Source organism: Chenopodium album, chromosome 13, assembly GCF_948465745.1.
Source record: "Chenopodium album chromosome 13, dcCheAlbu1.1, whole genome shotgun sequence".
NCBI classification, from domain to species: Eukaryota; Viridiplantae; Streptophyta; class Magnoliopsida; order Caryophyllales; family Amaranthaceae; genus Chenopodium; species Chenopodium album.
This window is the reverse complement of record NC_137846.1, coordinates 26,719,086-26,729,480: the sequence shown is the minus strand read 5'-3', so window position 1 is coordinate 26,729,480 and position 10,395 is coordinate 26,719,086. Positions and strand designations below refer to the sequence as shown.

Below are 10,395 nucleotides of genomic sequence, written 5' to 3'. Positions count from 1 at the left end.
AAATCCTCAGTATGTGTACTGCACAAGTCACTTACTGAATTGGGATCCCCCGGCGTTGAAGCTCACTTTTAACCGCTAAACCGTTATGGAGTAACTTCCATAAGAATAGTTTCCACTTTGGTTGTAAATGAAGGGACCAAAGGGTTTTCCGGAAAGGATTAACAAGTTGAGGAGAAGCGAGAAGCCTGTTGTATGAGTAGTGCGTAACCCGTCTTGATCGAATAATTCCCCAAAACAGAGCACGCCCAAAACTGGAAGTCAGCTTCATTTACATCAGGAGCTTCCATATAATGAATTGTAGAAGCATCCGAGGGTCGGAAACACTGTTGTACCTTATCAACATCCCAGGATAAAGTTTAAGGATGAATAAAGTAATTTACCGTCCAATCCTTTGTCGTATCCAGGAGGATTCCTAGTTTAAATTCAAGAACAGTACCATTGCCCCAATTAGCTTTCCCTGCAAGTATGGAGTTGCCATTACCAACTTTCCAGCCGCACCCTTTGGAGAGCAGGTCGTCTGCTTGAAGTAGACCTCGAAGGCCGTAAGAGCTCCGAGCCGAATAGTGTCGAATAGGAGATGGAGTAAGGGATAAGAATTGAGCACGAGCAATAAAGACTTTGGATATGAGCAACTGAGGGTTGTTAACAATTCTCCAAATTTAATGTTGAGATACAACGAATTCCCAATCCACCCATACCCCGAGGAAGATGCATCTCCCCTTTACCAACCCAATGCATACCCTGACTTCCCAAATGGGACCGGAAACATTTTAATAACAGGGAATCAATTTTCCCTGCTACTGAAACTGGGATTTCAAAACAAGAAAGAAGATGAGAAGCCATAGCTACAAGAATGGAGTTAATGAAAATTAACTTTTGTGATTCCGAAAGACGGACATCATTGAGCGTCGTAATACGGCCCACTATTTTGTCGATTAGAAACAGAAAACAATCCTTTTTCTTCCCCACAAAATCAATAGGGGATCCAAGATGATGATCAAACACCTGAACCTGTGTCATTCATATTATTGCCTTAAATTCATATTGCGCAGGCAGAGGAGTGTTAGGACTAAATTTAATTAGTGACTTGTGGAGGTTAAACTCCTCTCCTAAAATTTTGGTGAAGCGTTTGATGATCTGGAGGATATTAGTGCAGGAGGAGGTACTAGCTCTAAAGAAAACAAACGCATCGTCAACAAAGAATAAATGGGAGATGATCGGGCTTTCCTTGGATATTTTAATACCCTAAAACTAATGTAAATCTTGTCCCAAGTGTAGCATTCTGGAAAAAATATCCATGGAGAAGAGGAAGAGGTAAGGGGATAAAGGGTTCCCCTGACGAAGACCACAGTTAGGCCTAAAAGAATTAGAAGTATTGCCATTGATGAGGGATTTATAAGAGACCGTAGAGATGCATTATTGAATCATTTGAAGCCATCGAGTAGGGAATCCATAGGCCTGAAGAACTTGTGAAAGGAAACTCCAGTGAACTCTGTTGTATGCCTTACCCATATCGATTTTAAGCGTAGCAACCCAATTGGAACCAGTCTTAGCAGAGTTAATTTTTTCTAGCTACTCAAGGGACATAAGGATATTATCTGACATAACCTTTCCTTGGACGAAAGCATGTTGAGAATCACCTATAAGCAAAGGAAGTATGGGCGAATCCTGGCAATAAAGCACTTAGAAGCACATTTGTAGATCGTATTGCAGAGGCTAATGGGACAAAGGTGGGTGACCTGCGTCGGTGAGGTAATCTTTAGAATCATGACCACGAGGTATTGATTCCATTCCTTTAGAAGGAAACCAGTATGAAAGAAACTTTGAACCGCTGAAACAACCGAATCCCCAACCGTATGCCAATGTAGTTTATAAAACTCTGCCGTAACACCATCCGGACCAGTGGATTTACAATTCCCCAAATCAAACATAGCATCCTGTACTTCCACAGCGTTAAAAGGTCATTCCAGTTTATTAACCTGAGCAGAAGTAAGCGAAGGAAGATGTGCAGGGCAATATCAATCTCCGGATCATAATTTGGAATAGCATCACACTTAAAAGTTTTCCAGTGAATGGACAACAATTCTTTGAACTCTTGTTGACCACTTTGTAAAAGGCCTTGGTCATCCAACAAGGAAGAGATAAAGTTCTTCATTTGACGACACTTAACCTTCGAAAACAGGAGTTTAGAAGAGTAATCACCTTTTAGAATCCTGTTCTTCTTACATCGTTATCTCCAGAATTGGAGCTGTACTATAATACTATATTTTCTTTTGAATTAACTAAATTGAATAAATACGAGGAAGCGTCTAAGATAGAATGAATCGCCTCCCCTTCTATTGATAGCTCATCACTTAAATTCTTCCAATCCACACCCCAAAACTTTTTATTATTAAGGGACCAGTTCCTAATTAATATTCGATCTGAACCCAGTTTTTTTGAGCGAAAAAACATGGTGATCCAAAAATATACATCTGTCATAAAATGTATTAAAAATTAGTACATTTTATCTTTAAATGCTTTAGTTGGTTTCCATCCTAATTCTAACACGAGGAGCATAACAAAAAGGAAGTACAACAACTAATATAGCTTAAAATTAGCTTAAAATTATACATAAATACTTTATCTATGCATGTAATCACGTAAGAAAGTTGATTGATTAAAATTTCAATCTTTTTTAATTTTATCCCAATACTTTCATATACTACCTCCGTTAAATATGTGTAACTTTGGGATATTATTTGTGAGATATAAAATATTCCAAAGTTGCACATTACATTTAACGGATGTAGTATTATTATATATTTAAAACATTCATATGATGTAACATATAATTTTAATATACTCATTTGTCTAATCAACTCTTTCATTATTTCATGTTTCATTTTATTATATATGCAAAATAAGAAGATAATAAATATGTTATAGTTGTATTTTATCTATGTTATTTTTAAGGAAATTTTAGATTTTAACACCACAAAAAAAAAAAAAAAAAAAAAAAAAAATGGTTTTTAACACTTCCAAAAAAAAAATCTTTTATTTTAACACCATCGAAAGTTTACACAATTTGATTTTACCGCCACTTAATATTTTCCGTCCAAAATTCCGTTAAATTGGATCCATTATGCCATGTGTCATCATATTATTAGTTTAGAAAAAAAAAAGAAAAATTAAAAAAAAAATACTAAAACTAACCCAGCCACCCCATCCCCTCCTATCGGCACCGTGCCGCCATCACAGCCCAGATCGACCACCTGAAACCCCCAAAAACGGCCGCCCACTCAAAAAATGGCCATGAAATCACCCACGTAGTCCCCGACCTCAACTCCGGCGCAACCCCTATTGTTAGGGTTGGGTTTTAAGTTTCCAAGTACTTTTTCCAATGCCAGAATCTTTGTAGCTTTACGAATTCGACGCCGAAGGAACCGCTGCTGCAGACGAACCCAAATCAACCAAAAAATGACCTTAAATCGACCACTTTCGATCGCAATCGACACGTTTATGGTCGAAATCGACCATTTCAGCCCTAAATCGGCCGATTTCGACCGTAAGCCACTGATTTAGAGTGACTGTTTTAAAGGGGTATGAAAACCGCGGCCGTTTTTGGTGGCTGTTGGGGAGGGCTATCGGTTTGGGGAAGGGGAAAAGGAGGGGGTGAAGTTGCAAGTTACTGGGGCTTGAAACGAGGCTGTGAGGGTGAATAATTAGCGGCCAAACGCTGCCGGGGGTGGGGTGGTTGGGTTAGTTTAGGGTTTTATTTTTTATTTTTTTTAGACCAATAATATGCTGACACGTAAGCAATGTAACCCCACTAACGGATTCCATCTATGAATTAGTTAAGTGGTGGTAAAACCAAAATTTTTAAACTTTCAATGGTGTTAAAATAAAAGGTTTTTTTTTTTTTTTTTTTTTTTTTTTTTTTTTTTTTTTTTGTAGTGTTAAAAACCATTTTTGTGCTTTTTTGTGGTGTTAAAATCTAAAATTTCCTATTTTTAATAAAGAGTTTTTTTTTTTTTTTTTTTTTTTTTTTTTTTTTTTTTTTTTTTTTTTTTTTTAATTATAGTGAAATTACCATGCATGACACGGGACCTAATCTAGTAATATATTAAAATAGGGTATAGTTAGAAAAATTTGATATCTTGGAACATTTTTTATGAAAATGGTTTAAAAATTGATTCACATGCATATGTTGCCTTAAAACTCATCACTTGCCCTTTAAAAAGTAGGGAATAAGAGCACCCACAATGACTAACTCTAGACCCTCCCCACAATACTCTCCTATTTTGAGCTAGCTCAACATAGAAAAAGGTGACTCCTGGGATGAGGCTCCTCCCTCTTTTAAGTCACTAACCGCCTCGGCACACGAGCTAAGTGACAAACAAGACGATAACAAGTGGTGAATTTTTTACATTTTCAATTAATTTTTTTGCTCAAAATTAAAATAAAACAATTTTTTTTTAATTATAGTGATCTAGCTCTCCATTGTAAGAAAAATAAATGAGTGACTTATAATAGTGACTCAATTTAGGGCCTATTCTGATTTATTGAAATGAGCTGAAATGAACTGAACTAAGCTAAACTGAATTGTTTATGAGAGAAGGAAATTAGGAATTAAACTAAACTAAACTAAATTGAACTGTTGAACTCAAATTAACCTGAAGAGACCAAGTCCTTAATGGAATATAATGTGAAAGAATTAAAATTGGAGACAGATATTGTGAGCTACCCTACCAATGTGGATGCTAAAGTCCCCATTGGTTGACCATACTGTTAGGGTATTTATTCATGTAAAGATAAAAACATAAGACATAATACAATGAAAATACTATAGGAGTTTATAGGTACATATTGCGGAAACATGAATCACATTCATATATCACCTAATCCCAAGATCATGCATAACACATAAAGAATTAGAATTAATACCTTTGAAGCATGATTCCACGTGCGATCGAGCAAGAACAAAGGGAGATAAAGAACCCCAAGCGTGATTCCTCTACTTGATCCACGAGCACGAATCAAACCTCCACTAATGCTAGTTAGTCGTGATCGAACACTTCAACCTTTGACGGAGATGTGAGTCACGAGCACACCACGAACCACCCACGACACCACCACACGCGCCACCTAAGGAGGAGGGCGGTACGGACAGGGAGGAGAGAGAGAGGGCCGAATAGAGAGAGAGAGAGAATTAGGGTTTTGGTCTTAGTTGCTTGATTCACAATTAACTGTTAATTGTTATGTCATACAACCCTAGGCATGGATTATATTTATAGATCACATCTGTAAATAAATCCATGTCAAGCCCAAAACACATTAAGCTCTTCTAACTGTTCTAGCCCAACAATCAATGTAGCATGTCATAAACTCATGAGACCCAATAATGGGCCTCTAACTTGTTTGACCCAATACTCTTGTGTGTGACCTCATAGGATCCATTCTATAAGGCTTTGGACTACTCAACTAGCCCAAAGATCAATTGTCATATCTAGCACCAAACATTGACGACCCTATAGAATGAACTAATTATCTCCATAATTGTGATCCTTGATATATCTAGTAATTGCACTTATCGAAGACATAACTCCTTCGAATACCGTTTTGTCCCTTACATGTATAAATACCTTATCACATACATTATTTGACTACTCCCTCTGTCCCAAATAAGTTACATCGTTAACTTTGGACACATGCCGATACACTAGTTTGATTTTACTTTTATTTAATTAAATAATAAAGAAATTATTTTAAAAATTTATGGTCAAAGCTATTACATTTTTTTTTTTTGTATTTAGAGAGCAACAAGGTCAAGTGATGACAATCGATCCCAAGATCTCTTGGAATCGGGAGGGAAGCTCTAACCACTTGAGCTGTCCCTCACTCTCATCAAAGCTAATATATAAATAGTGAAAAACCTCTAACGTCGTCCCATTAATATGGGGATGGAAGGAGTAATAAATACCATTGTTATTGAATTTTATAAATATAAGGAAGAAACTAACGATCCGATATGACGAATTAATTCGAAAGGAATTAATGTGTCGCTCAAGTTTTATGAACATTAACGTCGGAAATCGAGCTAGGAGCATCGAGACTGAGCGTCACAAGTCGAGTCGAATGAATTAAAGACGAGACGGTAAAATCAATAATTAATCAACAATTACTAAAATACCCCTAGCATCGGAATGCCCCGGGAAACCGAGTGCTAGGGGCAAATGGTGCTAGCACGCAAATGCTAGCAATGCTAGCACGTACAGCAGCTAGCAGCGCTAGCGAGCGCGCCAAGCTAGCAGCTAGCGTGCTAGCACGACTAGCAGCAGGCCTCGGCCAGTAGCTCGCGTATGTGCATGGCTTGCTGGGTCGAGCCTTCGACTAGCCCGCACGCACGAAGTGCACACAGCAGGCGCAGCCGAGGCGTACCTTGGTGCGCAAGGATGGCGCCACGTGGCGCGGTGTGCTTGGTCTATGTGGCATAAGTATGGCGGCTAAGGGGAAGCTTGGGGAGGAAGGAAATGGTCCCCTCCCCTTGTGATCCTCACCTACCCTCTCCCTCCATGTTGCCACTTGTTGATTTATTATTGCCTTGATATTTTCTTTTTAGTTTTGATTTAAAAATAAAATGAGAAATTGATTTTACCAACTCTCCCACATTGATGGGTGAGTGGAATCCTCACATGACATTCTCTTTAAATACCCACCTTGGGAATTGGAGAACTTCACTTGAGTAGGAACTCAAAAAGGCATCTCCACTTGAGAGAAAACCTTTAAGTTCACATAATACTCGAGTAGTTGTTTTTAGTCCGAGTCGGCTAAACTCCGAGTAAGAGACCATAATAATCTGTATTTTTGTTATATTTTTAAGGGGGTAGAGACCGTAATAATCCGTAATAATCCGAGTCGGCTCAAGTTTCGAGGACAAAACTTCTTTTAAGGGGGTAGACTGTAATAATTCGTATTTTTGTTATATATTTGTATATAAATTAATTATTTTATTTATTAAAATGATTTATTTCATTTAAAAAGAAATTATTTATATAAATAAGTTGTAAGTGTGTATAAATAAAATGGATCATGAATTGAGGCAACAAAAGTGTTTTTAATTGGGTCAATCATATTTAAAGGAGTGGGCAACTTATTGGGAATTTAGGGGCCCAATAAGTTGGCCTAAAGGGAAAATTTGTAAGGAAGTAGGAATTAGTAATGACAAAGTTGTAAATATGAGTTTATTTTTAAAAAGAGAGTATAAATACTTTAAAACCTCAAGATTTTTCCACACAAGTTCATAATTGTCAGATTTCACAAAAAAATTCAAAGGTATTCTCTTTATTTTCTCTTTCTTCTTTTCCCTTTATTTTTCTTTTCTTTTTTCTCTTCTTTTTCCCCTAAAATCCCACGCACTCTCCTCTCTTCTTCTCCCTCCTTGCGCGACTGATGAGCGTCATTTATGGCGCTCAATAGAGTAGCTTTTAATTCCTTTTTCTATATTTTCTTGCTTTATTTTCATATAATCTTTCTAGTTTTCATTTATTTTCCGTCTTTATAACTCATTTTGGTTTTTCGTTCACTTTTATGAGTTTTTCATGATTTTTGTTCTTATTTAGCTATTTTAGTTAAGTTTCTATTAATTTTTCTTTGTCTCTTACTTTTACTTGAATTTTTGTTAGTGAAGTTTCAAAGTGTTATTTATTGCGCTCTCACGGTTGCGCTCTCATTGGTTCTAGGTTGTAAAAGCGCAAATATTTGAAGATCAAGTGCTGCCCTCCTCGCGCGCATCATTGCGAGAGCACCGACGATAGGGATGCACGAGAGCGCTAGGAGCAAAACTTCGCACAAGGATCTACGAGCGAGTAAGAGGAGCCGTGCACGTCGCAACATCACAGTAGGGGTGCACGCGCACAGGCCCCTCTGTGCGTGCGCGTAGACCCTGCTGTGCGTGCGCACGGTTGGTAGTGCGTGCGCAAGGCCCTACTCTGATCCTCCTCGCTCGATTTACTATATATACCCCTTGACTTTTCTTTTTTAGGGGGATGACGATTTCACTTGTACTTGAGACTTATTTCCAGATTTAGTAGAGAGAGAAATTAGAGAGAGAAACTTTAGATTACTTGTTTTGTACTTCAAATTACATCTTTGAGCTTGGATTTCTTCTTGAATCAGTGAAAATTAGTGAGAATTTCTTTCTTTGAATTTACTTTTTCTTGCTCTTTCTTTTAATTCTTGAATGTTTGATTTGATTGTGGATCTTTGGTTTGAGAATTTGTTGAATTTGATTTTCTCTTTGATTAAACTTGAAATGATGATGTTTGTAATTCAATTTGCTTTGTTTTTCAATTCCTTTATGATTTGTGAGTAGATTAGTAGCTATGGAGAAGGGGAAGCATGCTTGATTGATGATTTTTGCTAGTTGATGATTCTTGGTTGATTGAATTGTTGCAATTAAATTGGTTGACATAGTTGTGCATGTGATTAATTTGATTAGGAGTGATCAACCTAGATAATTAATCTAGATTGCATAGCAAATTTCAATGACATGAACCCTTGATTTGAGAATTGCTTTAATTGGTCGAATTTGATTGTGATTTTCCTTGTTAGTCATTCATAGTGAACCCTTGCTTAACTTATAGGAAATAGCTCTTGAATTCTATTAATTGCAACTATTGTTTGTCCTTTGCAACGGTTGAATCAATTGATTTATTCATTGATTGGCATAGTCATTAAGCTTGCATGTGGAATTTCTATCTCGTTTCTACCCACAAAGAAAACGGCGGAGGCTAGAGCTTTGATTCAAGGTTTCAAGCAAAAGTCTAGTGAAATCCTCTATAAAGCATGGGAGAGGTACAAGGAGTATCAAAGAGAATATCCTCACCACGGAATTCCTACCTACCAAATTATTCAAATCTTCTATGGTGGCCTAAGTCCTCAAGGAAAGTCGTGTCTTGATGGAGGAGCCGGAGGTCCCATTATGAATAAAACGGAGGAGGAAGTGGTAGACATAATTGAAGATGTAGTGAGGTACTATAGAGATTGGCAAGACGGTGAAAGGGAGTCAACTAGCAAGAGTAGTTCTTCGGTGTACTCGGTTGATCATCTTAATGCCATAAATAACTTGTCCTCACAAATGACAAACTTGGGGAAGGAAATGTCTGGTATCAAGGCAAAGTTGGAAAGTGCTACCTCCCAAGTTTCAAATCTTCCCTCCCAATCTAAGGGGAGAGGTATGTCCTCTAACTCTCAACCCTTTCCCTATTCTAGTAACATGCCTAGTGATTGCTTGTTTTGTGATGTTTGTGGATCGTATGATCATGATGCTTCTAATTGCCCTCATGGATATATGGATGTTTGTGATGATCAAGATGGAAATGTGAATGAGCATGTGAACTATGTGTCAAATAATAATAATTCTAGGTTTGAGAATCAAAGAGGTCAATGGAATAGGAATTACAACAACCATGGAAATTTTGACAACTATAACCAAGGTGGTGGTTATAGGAACCAAGGGAACTAAAACTCCCGAGGTAACTATAACAACCAAGGTTATAGTGGCGAAAATCAAAACCAAAATTATGGTAATCATAACCAAAGTTATGGTAACCATAATCAAGGTTATGGTTATAATCAAAATAGAGGTAATTGGAACAATCAAAATAGGGGAAATTTTCAAAACAATGCTCAAAGGGGTCTCCCACCCAGTTTTGCTCCAAAGACCCAAAGTGATAATTCCTATGCTCAATCTTCTTCTTCCTTTTCTTCTAGGACTAATTTAGAGGAAATCATTGAAAATCAAATTAAGTTGTTGAACACCTACATGGCAGTGAGTGATAAGAAGTTTAATAAAATGATGACCCACAATAAGATGCTTGAAAACCAAATTTCTCAACTTGCCAATGCTTTGAAAGACCAAGCAAGCCCTTCTTCTTTACCCTCACAAGGGGTTGAACCTAAGAAACCCGTGTATTCCATCACCACAAGGAGTGGGAAAGTGCTTCAAGAGAATGTTTCTAGGAAAAGTAAGGAAGACGAGAAGATGAGTAATTCAAGTGAGGAAAAAGAGAGTAATAGGTCAAAGAAGGTGAGTAAGGAAACCCAAGAGGAAAAGAAGAGTGATGAAAAAGTGCAAGAGGAGGTGATCAAGCCCAAACTTCTATATCCCCAAAAGTTTTTGAGAAACAAGATTGATGAACAGTTTGGGAGATTTCTTGATATGCTTAAGGAAGTTCATCTTTCAATCCCTCTTACCGAAGCCATGACCCAAATGCCTAGATACTCTAAGTTCCTAAAGGAAATCTTGAGTGGTAAGAGAGAGTGCAATGAGATAGATTCGGTACAGGTTGAAAAATGTTATAGTGCTTTGATTCATAATGACTTACCCAAGAAAATGAAAGATCTGGGTAATTT

The 10,395-nt window shown here is 37.3% G+C and overlaps 1 non-coding gene across 1 annotated transcript; it reads right to left on the bottom strand.

Moving 5' to 3' along the window:
* Positions 1-8,768: 8,768 nt before the first annotated feature.
* LOC145577126 (small nucleolar RNA R71) lies at positions 8,769-8,874 on the bottom strand. The gene has a single exon (XR_014098614.1). It is a non-coding gene; the product is annotated as a small nucleolar RNA R71 (small nucleolar RNA).
* Between the last annotated feature and the right edge of the window lie 1,521 nt (positions 8,875-10,395).